At 40.4% G+C, this 17,434-nt stretch overlaps 1 non-coding gene and 1 pseudogene across 1 annotated transcript; both read left to right on the top strand.

Moving 5' to 3' along the window:
• Nucleotides 1–5,949: 5,949 nt before the first annotated feature.
• LOC125835030 (small nucleolar RNA R71) lies at nt 5,950–6,056 on the top strand. The gene has a single exon (XR_007443386.1). It is a non-coding gene; the product is annotated as a small nucleolar RNA R71 (small nucleolar RNA).
• Nucleotides 6,057–8,088: 2,032 nt separating this feature from the next.
• Nucleotides 8,089–17,130, top strand: LOC125835010 (uncharacterized; annotated as a pseudogene).
• Nucleotides 17,131–17,434: the final 304 nt, after the last annotated feature.

A 17,434-nucleotide genomic window follows, 5' to 3' on the forward strand; every position in this document is an offset into this window, starting at 1 on the left:
AGTGTTACTCAAGACTTCACACAACTAGTATAGACCCATGAACCTTCACCTATCCAATACAAACAGTATGTCTACTCAAGAATTTGAACACACAATAACAAGTGACCAGCATTCTCACCCATGCACAAGACAAACACAACATGTGTACCAACTACACACTATCCTGACCAAACCACAACACCAAACAATTTCACCCAGTTAACCCCTACCCACAATGTTAACATAATCCACATACAGTTGATTCAAAGTGTATCTACTCAGAATTCGAAAACACTACAAATAACAACAACATACACAGCATGATAAGTGGAAAATCCACTTCTAAACCCCCACAATAGGACCAACCCTCAACCCATAGCAACCCATACTTACACACGCCTAAAATCGCAAGAGTAAAATCGAAACGCATACCTGGCGACATGGAGTTGCTGAAAAAAATGGAGAAGAGCAAGAAGGGTGTAGCTGCACGACACAGAACCACTTGAAGAAATCGTAGGGGTGAAGGGAAGGGAGAAAATTGGGCAACATTCCATTCTTTAGAGTAGAATGGGAAATTTTTTTGGGGGATTTGGGGTAGAAATAGGGCTTGGGTCGGGTATGGTCTTTTAAAGCGGGTGAAACCCATTTAATTAAATGAAAAAGGCAAAATTCTTACCTGGGCGCGTGACGCGCAAGCATCACGAGGCTCACTGGAATTTTGATTCCAGATGAGCCAAGATTTGACCCCTGCTCTACGACACGGGGCTAACACTTACTAGCCCTCTTCTTTGACGTAAAATACTTTACCGTCGAACTAGAATATGGACACCCCTCTGCGACGCGCGCCTAAAATTTGAATTACCTATCCAATTTTTAGGTCTCACTCCGCGACGCGGGGGTAGCACGCAGTGGCCTATTTTCCTGACGTAAACGTGGATTCCCATTGAAAATAATTTGTGGGCACCTCCCACGCGACGCGTGCCTAACACGCGTTATCCTTGGGAAAAATTCCTGCTTCCTGCACATTTCAAAACACCACCCATTAGTTAAAACACGATGGGTTGCCTCCCATCCAGCGACTCAGTTTTGGTCGTGGCACGACTCTTATTTTTATATTTATCTTGATATATCAATTTTTTTAATATCTAAGAACTAAAATAACCAAATAAAAACAAAAAAATCCTAACTATTACAATGGTTCACGGGTTGCCTCTCGTGTAGCGCCTAATTTAACATCGCGGCACGACCCATCTCATTCGTCATTCGTCATTCAATGTTAGCACTTCAAGCTCGCGATCTACATCCTTACCAAAGTAGTGCTCGACCCGTTGACCATTTACAAGGAAAGTAGAGCTCTTATCCTTGTTTCGCAATTCTACAACACCATGTTGAGTTATCCTCACCACCTCAAACGGACCACTCCACTTAGACAGAAGCTTCCCTGGGAACACCTTCAATCTAGAATTGAAAAGTAACACTAACTGACCAGGCTTAAAGGTGCGTGACGCAATATTCTTGTCATGCCACCTTTTGGTCTTCTCTTTATACAACTTTGCATTTTCATAGGCGTGAAGCCTAAACTTTTCTAGCTCGTGCAGTTGTGTGATCCTCTTTCTGCCTGCTAACTCAACATCTAGATTCATCTTCTTAATCGTCCAATATGCCTTGTGTTCTAACTCAGCTGGTAAGTGACAAGCTTTCCCAAACACCATTCGATAAGGAGAAGTCCCTATCGGTGTCTTGTAAGCAGTCCGATATGCCCATAAGGCATCATCTAACTTGTTAGCCCAATCACTTATTTGGGCATTCACAGTCTTTTGGAGGATCTGCTTGACCTCCCTGTTTGATACCTCTACATGCCCGCTAGTTTGGGGATGATAAGTTGTAGCCACTTTGTGCCTCACCCCATACTTCGCTTACAGACTATTAACTGAGTTATTAATAAAGTGCTTAGCTCCATCACTGATTATCACCCTAGGCATTCCAAACCTGGTGAAGATGTGCTTTCGGATGAACTTGATAACCGCTTTGGCATCATTTGTTGGCAGTGCAACAGCCTTCACCCACTTAGACACGTAGTCCACAGCGACTAGAATGTATTAATTTCCCCGGGACGATGGGAATGGTCCCATGAAGTCTATCCCCCACACATCAAAGATCTCAACCTCTAGTATGTTGTTCAATGGTATCTCGTGCCTTTTTGAAATTGTGCCCATCATTTGACACTAATAGCAACCTCTCACAAACAAAGCAGCATCTTTAAACAGAGTAGGGCAAAAGAAACCAGATTGCAATACCTTATGCGCAGTTCTTTCGCCTCCATGATGTCCACCATATGGCGACGCGTGGCAACTCTCCAACACTTGTGTGGCCTCTTGCTCAGTTATACACCTTCTAATCATCTGATTCAGACCCTGCTTGAAAAAATAGGGCTCATCACATATATAAAAGCGGGCATCATACTTTAACCTCTACTTCTGATGTGGTGATGCCTCAGGTGGAAACAAACCACTCACCAAAAAATTCACAATGTCTGCATACCAAGGCACCTAAGAAATGTCCAAAGCAAGTAATTGCTCATCAGGAAACTCTTCATGAATCTGCCTTTCATTTCTCACATGAGACGAATCCTCTAGTCAGGACAGATGATCAGCTATTTGGTTCTCAGTTCCCTTCCTATCTCTTATTTCGAGGTCAAACTCTTGCAGTAGCAGGATCCACCTAATCAGCCTAGGCTTGGCATCCTTCTTGCTGAACAAGTACCGAATGGCCGCATGATCAGTGTAGACTATCACTTTGGTTCCCACCAACTATGACCTGAACTTGTCGAATGCAAACACCAATGCCAACATCTCCTTCTCAGTAACTGTGTAGTTCGATTGGGCTGCGTCAAGTGTTTTGCTCGCATAGTAGATAGAGTGAAACACCTTGTCCTTTCTCTGCCCAAGCACTGCCCCAACTGTTATATCACTAGCATCACACATCAACTCGAAGGGAAGCTCCCAATTTGGAGCAATAAGAATATGAGCCTCAATCAACTTCTGTTTCAGCATCTCAAAAGCCTACAAACATTTTTCATCAAACACAAATTTCATCTCTTTCTCTAATAAGTTGCACATAGGTATTGCAGTTTTAGAGAAGTCCTTGATGAACCTCCTGTAAAAACCAGCATGTCCAAGGAAGCTTCGCACTCCCTTCACTGATATTGGTGGTGGCAACTTCTCAATCACTTCCACCTTTGCTTTTTCTACTTCTAGCCCACTCTTAGATATTTTGTGTCCCAACACAATTCCTTCTCTGACTAGAAAGTGACACTTCTCCCAGTTCAGCACCAGATTGGTCTCCTTGCACCTAGCAAGAACTCTGTTAAGATTAAATAAACAAAGTTCGAACGACTCACCAAACACCGAGAAATCATCCATGAATACTACAACAAAATCTTCCACCATATCATGGAAAATTGCATCATACATCTCTGAAATGTGGCTGGGGCATTGCACAAGCCGAATGGTATGCGTTTGAACGCATATGTGCCATATGGGCAAGTGAATGTCGTCTCCTGTTGATCCTCAGGTGCAATGACGATTTGATTATACCCTAAATAACCATCAAGGAAGCAGTAATACTCTTGGTCGGCCAACCTGTCTAACATCTGATCAATAAACGGCATCGGATAGTGGTCCTTCTTGGTGGCTTCATTGAGTTTTTTGTAGTCCATGCATATTCTCCACCCAGTCACTTTTCTCGTAAGGATCAACTCATTTTTCTCATTGGTCACAACTGTCATTCCACCTTTCTTGGGCACACACTGCACTGGACTTACCAATTTGCTGTCAAATATTGGATAAACAATCCCTCCATCCAGCCACTTGATGACTTCTTTTCTGACAACATCCTTCATCAATGGATTTAGTCTTCGATGATGTTGTGCACTTGCCTTGTACCCTTCTTCCATGTATATTTTGTGCATACACAGTGTAGGACTAATACCATGGATGTCAAACATTTGTCATCCCAGAGCTGCTTTCCTTTTCTTCAAAATGAGTAGTGCGGCTTCCACCTATTCGTCAGATAATGTTGCAGACAAAATAACCGGTAAAGTTTCATCTTCACCCAAAAATGCATACTTGAGGTGGGCTGGCAGTGTTTTCAACTCCATCTTGGGCGCTTCTTCAATGGAGGGTTTAGGTGGAGGACCCAACAACCTATTCAGAGGCTCCCAGCACTCTCCAGTAGTAACCATAAGAGACACATCAAGGAATTGCACCATTTCATGTGCCTCAGCATCCCCATATATGTCATCCCCCACCAACACTCACTCTAGAGGATCCTTAGCTGCAATATATTTAGCTTCTACCTCAAGATCTATCACAGTTATGGCAGATAACTCCTCATACACATCTGTCATATTTAAGGCTTTGTACACATCAAACACCTCTACTTTATCATGAGCTACTACATCTATCATCGCCCTACCAGTTGCTAAGAAAGGTCATCCTAAGATGAAAGGGACCTCAGGATCAGGCTCGAAATTCAATACTACAAAGTCTACTGGGAATATCAAAGATCCCACTTGCACTAGCACATCTTCCCCAACACCCTCAGGTCTAGCTACAGATCTATCCGCCAACTACAAAATTATGGTAGTTGGTTTAGGACTGCCCAACCCCAGCTTTCTATACAGAGAAGTTGGCATCAAGTTTATACTTGCTCCTAAATCACACAACCTTCGAGTATGGATGCTTTGCCCTATAGTGATCCGCATAGTAAACTACCCGAATCTTTTAATTTAATGGCCAACTTGTTCTGAATTCTGGGCTGCACTCTTCCGTAAGTGCCACAGTCTCATACTCTGTCAACCTCCTTTTTGTTTGCTACGATCTCCTTCACATATTTAGCATACCTAGGTATGCCCTACAAAACATCTACTAAGGGTAAGTTAATGTGAACTTGTTTCAAGAGAGAGAGAAACTTACCAAAACATTCGTCCTCCTTTTGTTTCTTGAACTTCTGAGGAAATAGAGGAGGTGGTCTCACTGTTGGTTGCACTCTTTCTTCCGGTGCAACTACTTCATTCTCCTTAATCTCACCCTCTTTAGGTTCACTCTCGTTGTTTACAACTTCAGTGTCTCTATTCTTAGGAGCTAACTCGTCCAATTGCAAAGCACTGTGTGTATACACGCATTCACCTGTTTAGGATTTGGGTCAGTGTTACCAGGAAAACCTCCTTGCGGTCGTGAATTTTGGGCACTAGCAAACTGCCCAAATTGCTTCTCCAGATTCTGTGTAGCTAACTGATTATTTCTCACATCCGCAGCTAACTGGGCTTGGTCAGCCATAATCTTTTTCAGCATCTCCTCCACACTCATGTTTCCAGATTGTTGCTTGGGTTGCTCCCTTTGCGCCTGTGGTTGATACCCATTGGCATTGCCTTGTGGCCTATAATTGTTTTGCCCTTGACCCTGGTTCTGATTTCCACCCTAAGAAAAATTTGGGTGGTTACACCAACTTGGGGTATATGAGTTTCCATAGTTTTGTTGGGCTCCTCCTCTCCGGGCATTCCCTACAAAATTAACAGAATCTGGGTTTGCACCACATACCTCTGCACCATGATCTCTACCTCCGCAAATCTCACACCAAGATGGTGGTTGTTGAACTGCATTCACCTATGCAGGTTGTTGTCCCAATGCCATGTTGCTAAAATGTTTACTCATCATATTCTGCATAGCAAAAATCTGTGCAGTTAGAGCAGTCATCACATCTACTTCCAGCATACTTACAGTTTTTTGTACTACATGTTTCATTCCCCCTCCGTTCCACTTTGGATTACCCTGAGAGATCTGGTTCAGCAAGGTGAACAGTTCAACATAAGTCTTCTCTAAAGTTTGTCCACCTGCAGCTGAATCAAGAAAAATCTTGGTGTTAGGCTCCAACCCTTCAATGAAAGTATAGACTGACACCTCATTAGATTGATGATGATGAGGGCAACTCATCAACCTCGATTTGAACCTATCCCAAGCTTGATACAAGTTCTCACCACCATTCTGCCTAAAACTCAAAATATCACTCCTCAACTTAGCTATTTTCCCAGATGGAAAAAATCAGATGAGGAATTTATGTGCCAAATCATTACAGGTGGTAATTGAATTCACAGGCTCTGAATTCAACCATCTTTTCTCTTCCCTAAGCAGAGAGAAAGGGAATAAGGTGAGCCTCACGTAATCTTTATTCACCCAGTTGGAGTGTAAGTATCACTGATCTCAAGGAAGTTCTGAATATGAACGGTGGGATCCTCTGTGAAAGACCAGTAAACTGCCCATTTGTGTGCAAAATTTGCACCATACTCTGCTTCAGTTCAAATCTCCCACCAGGTTCATGTTTCTATATGCATGAAGTTACATTGGTAGGGCGTGGGATTGCCACGTCTCATACTTTCAACTCAGCAGCCATTGTCTCAGGTTCTTCTTCTTCTATTTTTTTGTACAGGAGAATCTAGCTAACATATAACTAGGCGAACCGGATATGCTAATCGTCTCTATCTTCTATGTAAATGTATGAATCTTTCAGGTTCTGAGAGAGGCGGTAACAATCCTTGATCATCGTCCAGTTTGGAGTTTCAAAACAACCTGCAACAAAGGAATGCTAAGATCAAGTTGTCAACACTTGCGTTTCAACTTCAGAAATCAGAAAATCAAATACTTTATAATTCTAAAGTCCCCGACAGCGGCGCCAAAAACTTGTTGTGGTCTAATCGCACACGCAAGTGCACGTGATCGTACAAGTAATAAAGTGGATCTTTTCAAGAGCCGGGTATCGTACCCACAGGGACTCACGCTTAGAAACTATCAATTTATCTAGTTCTCAGTTAACCACAAATGTATTTCTAGATTTAAAGAGTTGTCTATTTCTATTTCTAAATTTTTAAACAAAATGTAAATAACCAGATTCTGTTTCACGGGTTTCAAACAATGATTTGGGAAAGATCCAGGGCTGCAGCTTCTATCAGGATTCATGCAATCAATATCATTTATATGGGTAATTATTAACTGTCGAATCAATGAATCGCAGGGTTAGATGTATGATCATGGTCTCCCGACCTCTAATCTCCTATGATAAATAACACCCTACTACATGTTGAGCAGGGATAGACTGATTACCTACCGAGCATTAAGTTATCTTCATGTATGGTGATCCAAACAAGGTATCTAGGTATATCCCTATCCTAGAAACGAATCAACCCTAGCTATTTAGGGTTCAACAAGCTCCTTATGCCCCACGTTCTATCCTCTTATTCCTCTCCGAGTTCAATTTGGACAATAAATTTATTTCTATGGTGATCAATCATGAAATACAGAAAATAAGAACATAAGAAATACTCATGTGATAGTCAATAATAAACCCAACAAAACTCAATCAATTATAATAATCATGTATCCACAGCCCTAGAACTAGGGTATTCAGCTACTCATAATCCAATAATCAATCATGCAATGGTTATGAATCATCAAACGATTGAAAGGAAGAGAGTTTAAGAAATAACTCTAAAACTGAAGAAAACTTTCTTCCAAATCGTCGTCCTTTAAAACCCAGAAAAAGATCCTCATAAAATAAAATAAAGCCCTATTTATACAAAAAAGTCGAAACGGCCAAATCTGGTACTCAGGCACGCGACGCGCGATGCCTTCCAAATTTCAAGTCCAAGATACTTTTGCCTTCTACGCGAAGCGCGAGCAGCACTAGGTGTTCTACCTAGAAGTTGATTTTGCAACCCAAATTCTGCATTCCATCGCGCGACGTGGAAAGAACACGTAAATGCCTTGGTGCATTTTCCTCAGCTTCTTCCTTGTTCTCTTTGACTCGAATCTTCAGATTTCTTCCTTTTTCCCTTTCTGTGCTCATTTCTCCCTTTAAGCATACCTACACAACTAATCATGTTGGTTAGCTCATAAATAAGCAATGGACTTGATAAGACTACAAACTAATACATTTTGAATTCAAACTAGGCATAAATGCGGGCATAATTAGTATTCTAGGCGTATAAATATGCCTAAGATCAATAATCTGGGTAATTAGGTCTTGTTTATTGATCCTCGCATTATTATGATTGTTTGTAGACCAAGAACAAGCGAAAAGAATCCAGAAAGGGAAGAATCAAGTTTCTTAGGGGATTCAGGCTTTGTTCGAGGTAGGTGATGGTTGTGATTTCATGTTGGTGTGATATGTATTTGTAATTACTTCATTATAATGCATGTATGTATGCGAATGTTACATTATTGATCACACTAATCGTATATGAGGATAATTGAAGAATTGCATGCCATGAATCATGACTTGACTGTATGCGTATGAGAATGTACATTGTGATTGTGATTGTGATTGTGGCTTGTTGAATGGATCGGGTGTTACATTTCAATACACTAACTTGGATTGGGTGCCACGTTCCGGCGCATAAATGGGATCAGATGTCACATTTGGCACACTAACTTGGGTCAGTACCATGTATCGGTACACTAACAGTTTGGGTGTGGGTTCCATGAGAGGACCAATGACTTGGCTTATTTGTATATCTTGATATTTTGCAATTGTACGTTGTTCGTAAGTGATATTGATATTGTATGTATTCGGTGTATGCATGTTTATTATCTTGTAAGAGCTTATTTATATGTTTTACTTAATGGGATAGCCGCGTGATCCTACTAGTACATTGTGGTTGTGTACTGATACTGCACTTTCTCTTTCTTTGTTGAGTACAAGACATCTTCAGGCGGCTACTGACGGACCTCATTTATAAGATCAGTGATCGACTCAAATTCAAGGGTGAGTCAGTTCTTCCAGGCTGACATGAGTTCTCTTTTGTTTATGTTCACAACTTCGGACTTAGACTTGTACCATAGATTTTATTATGTTTAATTGATTTGTACCCATTTCCTTAGAGTTATGGTTTACTTTCAGGTTCTAGGCATTATTTTCGCATTTGGTTGTTAGACTTTTGTTGGAGTTTGTGGGAACTCCCTATTTTTCCTTTTCTTAGACATTTAAGCCTGCTTAGGTATCTTTAAATGTGTAGTATTTTGGTTAAGGCTACTTAGTTGGGTTGTAGTAATGGTTCTCCCACCAGAGGGTTAGTGTGGGTGCCAATCACGATGGTCTGGGTCGTGACAAAGTTGGTATCAGAGCCTAGGTTTGTTGATCTCGATGTACCAAAATGAGTCTAGTAGATTCTTGCAGAACGGTATGGAGTCGTGTGTACTTTTCTTCAAGAGGCTATAGGACTTTAGAAAATCTTTTTGTTTTTTCTTGTCTCACTTCTTGCTATAACTTGATTCCAATTGGTATCTGACAATCTGAATTGGTATCTAACCTCCTTCACTCTTCTGTCCACATATGGTTAACACTAGGTTCAACGGCGTCAGGCCCGTAGCTCCCGTCAATAAGCCAGCTGAGGAATCCACAACAAGGGGTCGCGGTCGAGGCAGGGGTAGAGGAAGAGCAAAGGGTAGAGGCCGAGGAAGGGTAGCACCTACTAGGGATGAATCTCCGGTTTAGAATGCTCCCAAAAATGAGATCCCTCCTGCCCATCATGAAGAGATCAAAAAGAATGTAAAGGTTGAGGAGGAGGAGAATGTTGGACAAGAAGAAGAGATGCAGGCTGAGACTATAGGTATTGTTCCCTTAGACTCGGTGTTAGCTCAACAGATTATGTCGTTCTTGAAAGGATTGGTTGGTCCTGGAGTACTTTCCTCTGTTCAAGCAACTCAAGCTCCCGCCAACCCACCTATTGCTATCACTGTCCCCAAGATGGGTGAAGTTGTAGGTACTAATGCTTTCTTCCGTCCTTTGTTGGGTCCTCTTATGACTAGTAATGAGCATGAGATGTTGACTAAGTTCTTGAAATTGAAACCACCTGTGTTCCATGGGTCTGAGAGTGAGGACGCATATGAGTTCATCCTAGATTGCTATGAGAGGCTTCATAAGTTGGGAATTGTCCATCAGCATGGAGCAGAGTTTGTGACCTTTCAACTTCAGGGCGAGGAAAAGCAATGGTAGAGAGCTTATGTGGAATGCAAATCTTTAATTTTAGCCCCACTTACTTGGACACAATTTCATGCTCTATTTTTGGAAAAGTATGTGCCCCGGACTTTGAGAGATCGTAAGAAGGATGAGTTCATGGCTTTGGAGAAAGGTGGTATGTTTGTGGCTACTTATGAGGCTAAGTTTCATGCTTTGTCGAGATATGCTACGCAATTGGTGACTACTGAGGAAGAGAGGATCCTTCTATTTGTTAAGGGACTAAACTTTGAGTTGCAGGTATTGTCTGTTCATATGACCTCTGCAGGAAAAAGCTTCAATGAGGTAACAAATTTTGTGAAGAAAGTGGAGGGGGTGAGGCAAGATGGTCAGGCTAAGGCATTAGCTAAGAAAGCCAAGAATTAAGGTACCTTTTACGGTTCGTACTCCAGAGGTTCAGGGAGGCCGACACTTGAAGCCCGACCAATTCAGTCAGCCATGCCCGCTTCTATAGGTAATTATTGGGAACTACACATCAGAATTTGATTCAGGATAGCCAGGGAGACGCACTTTCGGCGGGGAGCAGACCATCTTTTGATCGCACTTGTTATAACTGTGGAAAACCTGGGCATATGAGGAGAAATTTCACCCACCCGTGCATGATATATTCCGCGCAGCAGCAGACTAGAGCAGTGGCACCCGCGGGAAATGGTAATAATGGTTGTGGGCATCCACAAGGTGGGCAAGGAGGAAATCAGTGAGGCCGCGGAGGTAGGGTAAATCGTAACGCATGCAGAGGTACAGTGTAGCCAGGAATGGAAGTCGCCCGTCATGATGACAGGGCTCAGTGTTATTCCTTTCCAGGCAAGACCGAGGCGGAGGCATCCGACACAGTGATCACATGTACTATTTTTGTCTGTGACCGCATGGCTAACGTGTTATTTAGTCCAGGTTCTACTTATTCTTATGTGTACGTGCGATTTGCCTCAGAATTTGATATGATTTGTGATATACTTAATGCCCCCATCCATGTTTCTACCCCCGTTGGAGAGTCTGTCATAGTCACTCATGTCTATCGTGTTTGTCCTATTTTGTTTAAGGGTTTCTAGACTTGGGCTGATTTGGTGATTTTTTATATGACTGACTTTGATATGAGCTTAGGCATGACTTGGTTGTCCTCCTATTATGCTGTGTTAAATTGTAATACTAAATATGTGACTCTAGAGATCCCCGGTAGGGAAAAATTAGAGTAGGAAGGGGTGTACAAGCCTAAGCTAGCGAAGATCATATCCTCCATTCGGGCTAGGAAACTGGTAGGGCAGGGTTGTTTGGCTTATTTGGCTCACATTCGGGATGTTGAGGTTGAGTCTCCCTTTATTGAGTCTATCCATGTGGTGTCGGAATTTAGAGAAGTGTTTCCTACTAATTTGTCTGGTATGCCTCCGGATAGAGATATAGATTTCTACATTGATTTGGAACCTGGTATCTACCACATTTCTATCCCTCCGTATCGCATGGCTTCGGTATTATTAAGAAAGTTTACGACACAAATCCAAGAGCTTCTTGATAAAGGTTTCATTCGTCCTACTGCTTCCCTATGGGGTGCTCCTATATTGTTTGTTAAGAAAAAGGATGGTAGTATGAAGATGTGTATAGATTACCGACAATTGAATAGATTGATCATTCGAAACAAGTACCCATTTCCTTGAATAGATGATATTTTTGACCGATTGCAAGGTGCATCAGTTTTCTCTAAGATTGATCTAAGGTCTGGTTACCATCAGTTAAAGATTAGGCCTGAGGATGTGCCCAAGACGGCATTTAGAACCCGATATGGGCACTACGAGCCTAGTTATGTCATTTGGATTGACAAATGTGCCTGCAACTTTTATGAGTTTGATGAATGGTGTGTTCAAGCCATTTCTTGATTCATTTGTTATAGTCTTTATTGATGATATTTTGGTGTATTCTAAAAGTGAGGAACAGCATGCCGACCATCTTCGTATTGTTCTGGGTGTTCTTGGGAAGCAAAATTTATACGGAAATTTTGTGAGTGTGAATTTTGGTTGACTTTGGTTACCTTTTGGGGCATGAAGTTTCAAAAGAAGGGGTAATGGTAGATCCCCAAAAGATTGAAGCGGTTAAGAATTGGGTTCGACCTAGCTCTGTGACTGAAGTTAGAATTTGTGGGGCTTGATAGCTACTATCGTCGATTTGTGAAGAACTTTGCTTCTATCGTCACGCATTTGACAAATTTAACCAAAAAAAAGATAATGGACTGAAAATGCGAGGAGAGCTTTCAAAAGCTCAAGACTCTCTTGACCACATCACCTATTCTAGCACTACCGGTGGAAGGTAAAGATTTTATTGTTTGTTGTGATGCTTCACATTCAGGCTTGGGTGTTGTGTTGAAGCAGGATAAGAATGTCATAGCTTATGCATCGCTACAGTTGAAGGTGCTGAGAGGAATTATCCAACACACGATTTAGAGTTGGCAGGGGTAGTGTTTGCTCTTAAGATCTGGCATCATTATCTTTATGGTGTTAAGTGTGACGTATTTACTGATCATCGTATCTTACAACACGTTTTCACTCAAAAAGATCCGAATTTGAGACAGCGAAGGTGGATGGAGTTACTCAAGGACTATGATGTGACCATCCAATATCATCCGGGTAAGGCTAATGTAGTGGCAGATGCACTAAGTCGAAAGACGGTGAGTATGAATAGTTTAGCTTGCTTGAGTGTATCCAAGCGACCCTTGGCTAAGGAAATTCAAACCTTGGAATCGAAATTCATACAGTTGGGCATCTCAGAGAAAGGTGGGGTGTTAGCTAGCATTGAAGTAAGGGCCACGTTCATTGAGGAGATCAAGGCCAAACAGTTTAAGGATGAAAATTTGAATGAGCTTAGAAAGAAGACTGTGATTGGTAAGGCACAAGAGACCACTCTTGATGCGGAAGGTGTGCTCAGTTTTAAAGGAAGGATTTGTGTTCCTAGAGTGGGCGACTTGATTCAGAAATTATTGGTAGAATTCCATGGTTTGCGGTATTCTATCCATCTGGGTGTGACCAAGATGTACCGAGACTTGAAGCGTCTTTATTGATGGGTTGGCATGAAGAAGGATATAGCGGAGTTTGTGGCTATGTGTCAAAATTGCCAACAAGTAAAATATGAGCATCAAAGGCTGGTGGGTTTTCTTCAGAGAATGCCAATTTCGGAATGGATGTGGGAAATGATAGCTATGGATTTTGTGGTTGGTTTTCCCAAGACCTTGGTAAAATTTGATTCTATTTGGGTAGTAGTGGACAGATTGACCAAGTCATCCCATTTTATTCCGGTCAGAATAGATTATAATGCTTAACATATGACTAAGGTTTATGTGAAAGAGATAGTGAGGTTGCATGGGGTGCCCCTTTCTATCATCTCAGACCGTGGTACGCAGTTTACCTCCAAGTTTTAGAGAAAGTTACATGATGAATTTGGCACACAACTCACTTTTAGTACCGCTTTCCATCCACAGACGGATGAACAATCAGAGAGGACTATTCAAGTGTTAGAAGACATGTTGAGGGCATATGTGATTGATTTTGGAGGGCACTGGATAAGTTCCTACCGTCGTGTGAGTTCTCCTACAATAATAGTTATCACTCCAGCATAGATATGGCACCGCTTGAGGTACTCTATGGGATAGGATGTAGATCACTCATATGATGGTTCGAGGCTGGAGATGTAAAACCTTTGGGGGTTGAATTAGTGAAGGATGGTCAAGATAAAGTGAAGAGTATTCAAGTTAAACTTTTAGTATCCCAGAGTAGACAGAAGAAGTATGCAGATCATAAGGTAAGAGACATGACATTTGAGACTGGTGAGAAAGTTCTTCTTAAGGTATCACCCATGAAAGGGGTGATGAGATTTGGCAAGAAGGGCAAGCTAATTCCGCGATACATTGGTCCCTTTGAGGTTCTTGAATGTGTAGGGCCAGTGGATTATAGATTGGCTTTACCTCCTAACCTATTGGGAGTTCATCCGGTATTTCATGTGTCCATGTTGAAGAGATATCATGGTGACGGGGATTACATCATAAAATGGGACTCAGTTATGTTAGACAAAGACCTTCAGTATGAGGAGGAACCGATTGCAATTCTTGATCGTGATGTCCGGAAGCTGAGGACCAAGGAGATTAAGTACGTGAAAGTTCAATGGAAACATCGTCCAGCTGAGGAAGCTACTTAGGAAACCGAGAAGGACATGCAAGACAAGTATCCCCAGCTGTTCGTCGATTCAAGTACTACTCTACTCTAACTTTAGCCCGTCTTTCCTAGTTTTTCACTCAGGGACAAGTGATGGGTAAATTTGTATCTATTGTAACGACTTGTTCCCATCGTTATAGAAAATCCAACGGGGAAAATTTTTGGGCCGAAAAACTTTTTGGTAGTAACTTGGAATTTCCCAACCTAGTCTAGATTTGGACGAAATCAAAGTCAGTAAGGTCTAGGGAAATCTAGTAACAATTGGGAGATCTAATTATTAATTTGATCATATGATTAGATAGCTAAGACGTTAAGGAACCCATACGACTTTACAGAATCGAATTCGGGGGAATAGAACTCCCGAAACTGATCTTAGCGTGAACGGGTATTTTTTGAGTTTCATGAGACGAAGGTGTGTTGTGAAATGGGAGTTTAAAACTCTTAAATCGACTCACTGATTCCGTGCAACCTGATGTGGCAGAGTTATCCCACCTGGGCAGGGCCGATGTAGCGGGGTGAGGACCGTTGTGGCGGGACAGACGCGACTTAAGTCAGAAATAAACCCCAAAAATGTTTTATTCTACAAGTTTCAACTGTGAGAGCTAAGGAACAACCCCAGGTGTTTTCTTGACAGTTTTTCACCATTCTTGAGGCTAAAGGTAAGGTTTTCACTCTCCAAATCCATTTTTCAATCTGTAGAACTTAGTTTTTTGGGTAATTATCGATGGGGGAGGGTTTTGATTTGTGATTTATGGTGGAATAAACCCTAACCTGGGTATAGGGATCAAGGGTTTGGCCTAGGATGGATGTTATTGGTTATAATCCAGGTAATTAGGTCTTGTTTATTGATCCTCGCATTATTATGATTGTTTGTAGACCAAGAACAAGCGAAAAGAATTTGGAAAAGGGAAGAATCAAGTTTATTAGGGGATTCAAGCTTTGTTCGAGGTATGTGATGGTTGTGATTTCATGTTGGTGTGATATATATTTGTAATTACTTTATTATAACGCATATATATGTGAATGTTGCATTATTGATCCCACTAATCGTAACTGAGGATAATTAAAGAATTGCATTTCATGAATCATGACTTGAATGTATGCTTATGAGAATGTACATTGTGACTTGTTGAATGGATCGGGTGTTACGTTCCAATACACTAACTTGGATCGGGTGTCACATATCGGAGCATATATGGGATCGGGTGTCACGTCCGACACACTAACTTGGATCGGGTACCACATACCGGTACACTAACTGTATAAGTGTGGGTTCTGTGAGAGGACCAATGACTTGGCATATTTCTATATCTTGAGATTGTGCGATTGTATGTTGTTCGTAAATGATATTGGTATTGTATTTGTTCGGTGTATGCATGTTTATTATGTTGTAATGACTTTATATATGTTTCACTTAATGGGATAGCCGCGTGATCCTACCAGTACACTGTGGTTGTGTACTGATACTGCACTTGCTCTTTCTTTGTTGAGTACAGGGCATCTTCAGGTGGCTACTGACAGACCTCATTTAGAAGATCAGTGATCGACTCGAATTCAAGGGTGAGTCAGTTCTTTTAGGATGTCATGAGTTCTCTTTTATTTTTGTCCACATCTTCGGACATAGAATAGTACCTTAAATTTTCCTATGTTTAATTGGGTTGTACCCATTTCCTTAGACTTATGGTTCCTTGTTAGAGTTTTGGTTTATTGACTTTCAGGTTCTAGGCATTATTTTCGCATTTGGTTGTTAGACTTTTGTTGGAGTTTATGGGAACTCCCTATTTTTCCTTTTCTTAGACATTTAAACTTGTTTCCGTATCTTTAAATGTGTAGTATTTTGGTTAAGGCTACTTAGTTGGGTTGTAGTAATGGTTCTCCCACCGGAGGGTTAGTGTAGGTGTCAATCACAATGGTCTGGATCGTGACACTTATTGAGTTCATATCATTTTTATGTTTTTGATAAATTTATTTTAATAGTTATATTCTTATTTAGCTACTTTCCATATATAATAAGGTAAGAAATTTAATTTTTGTTGTATGTAACTAATGTTTCTTGAAATTACATTTATATTTGATAATCAAAATATGGTAAAATTAAGTAAATATATTAAATTATTTCTCATTTTAACTTGAAATTTCAAATTTCACTAATTTTATTGACTACATATCATCTTTGAGTATTTGATAAATTTAATAGTTAGATTTTTATTTATGCTACTTTCCATATATAATATGGTAAGAAATTTAATTCATTTCTATTGTGGAGGGGGGGGGGGGGGGAGTATGTGTATAAATATCATGGTAATCCATTATTTCTAAGTACCAGTTCTTGAAATTAGTTCATTAATAAAGCTTATGTTATTCTAGTAATGGAGGGTAAGAAGACTGTCGGATATCAAACAATCTCCATGGGAAAAAATGAAAACGAAGTTCTTCAATATGCCTCATTTTCAAAACGTCGATTGAGTTTATATGAATTGGCTGGTGAACTCGTTCAACAACATGATGTTGACATAGGAATAGTTCTTTTTCTCCAACAAATAAGCCTCGTTCATTTTTCCATCCAACTATTGAAGCAGTTACTCAACGTCTTTTGAATCCAAATATAGAATTAAGTGACACGACACAACTTGTTGCGACATGTGTTCGAAACAATGTGAATGAAATTGAATTTAAACTAGCAGAGTTTAAAATTAGAGAAGATCTTGCAAGCAAGCAAACCATTATACTTGATCAAGCCAAAGAGATGAGAGATATTGGTTGGTGGGAGGAAATTGAAAAGCTCAAAAGTGATGAGTTAACTCAATTTGAAGCTTGGCTAAATGTTGCTGATTCTAACATGAAATATCGTCTAGAGCAATTGGAAAATGAAGTTGCATCTAATGTTTCATAGATAGATTTATATCTACATTAATTTTTGAAATTTTATTATTGGTTCTGTTTTTTTAAAAAATATTTTATAATTTTATACTAATGATGCTAGCAATTACATGTACTCTGCAATGATTTTTATTATGAAATATTATTCTCATTAATATTAATATTATCTTTTCTCTTATATGTTTGATCTGTTGTTTTTTATGTTATGTTTTTAAGTATTTCTTGTGAGGTATTACTTAATTTATTGTGTTCTTGCACATTTTTGTGATATTTAAACAAGAAGAAGAAATTATAGGCTCAATTCTTATATTCAGTCA

This window comes from Solanum verrucosum, unplaced genomic scaffold (assembly GCF_900185275.1).
Source record: "Solanum verrucosum unplaced genomic scaffold, falcon-dt-bn FXZP01000058.1, whole genome shotgun sequence".
NCBI lineage: Eukaryota > Viridiplantae > Streptophyta > Magnoliopsida > Solanales > Solanaceae > Solanum > Solanum verrucosum.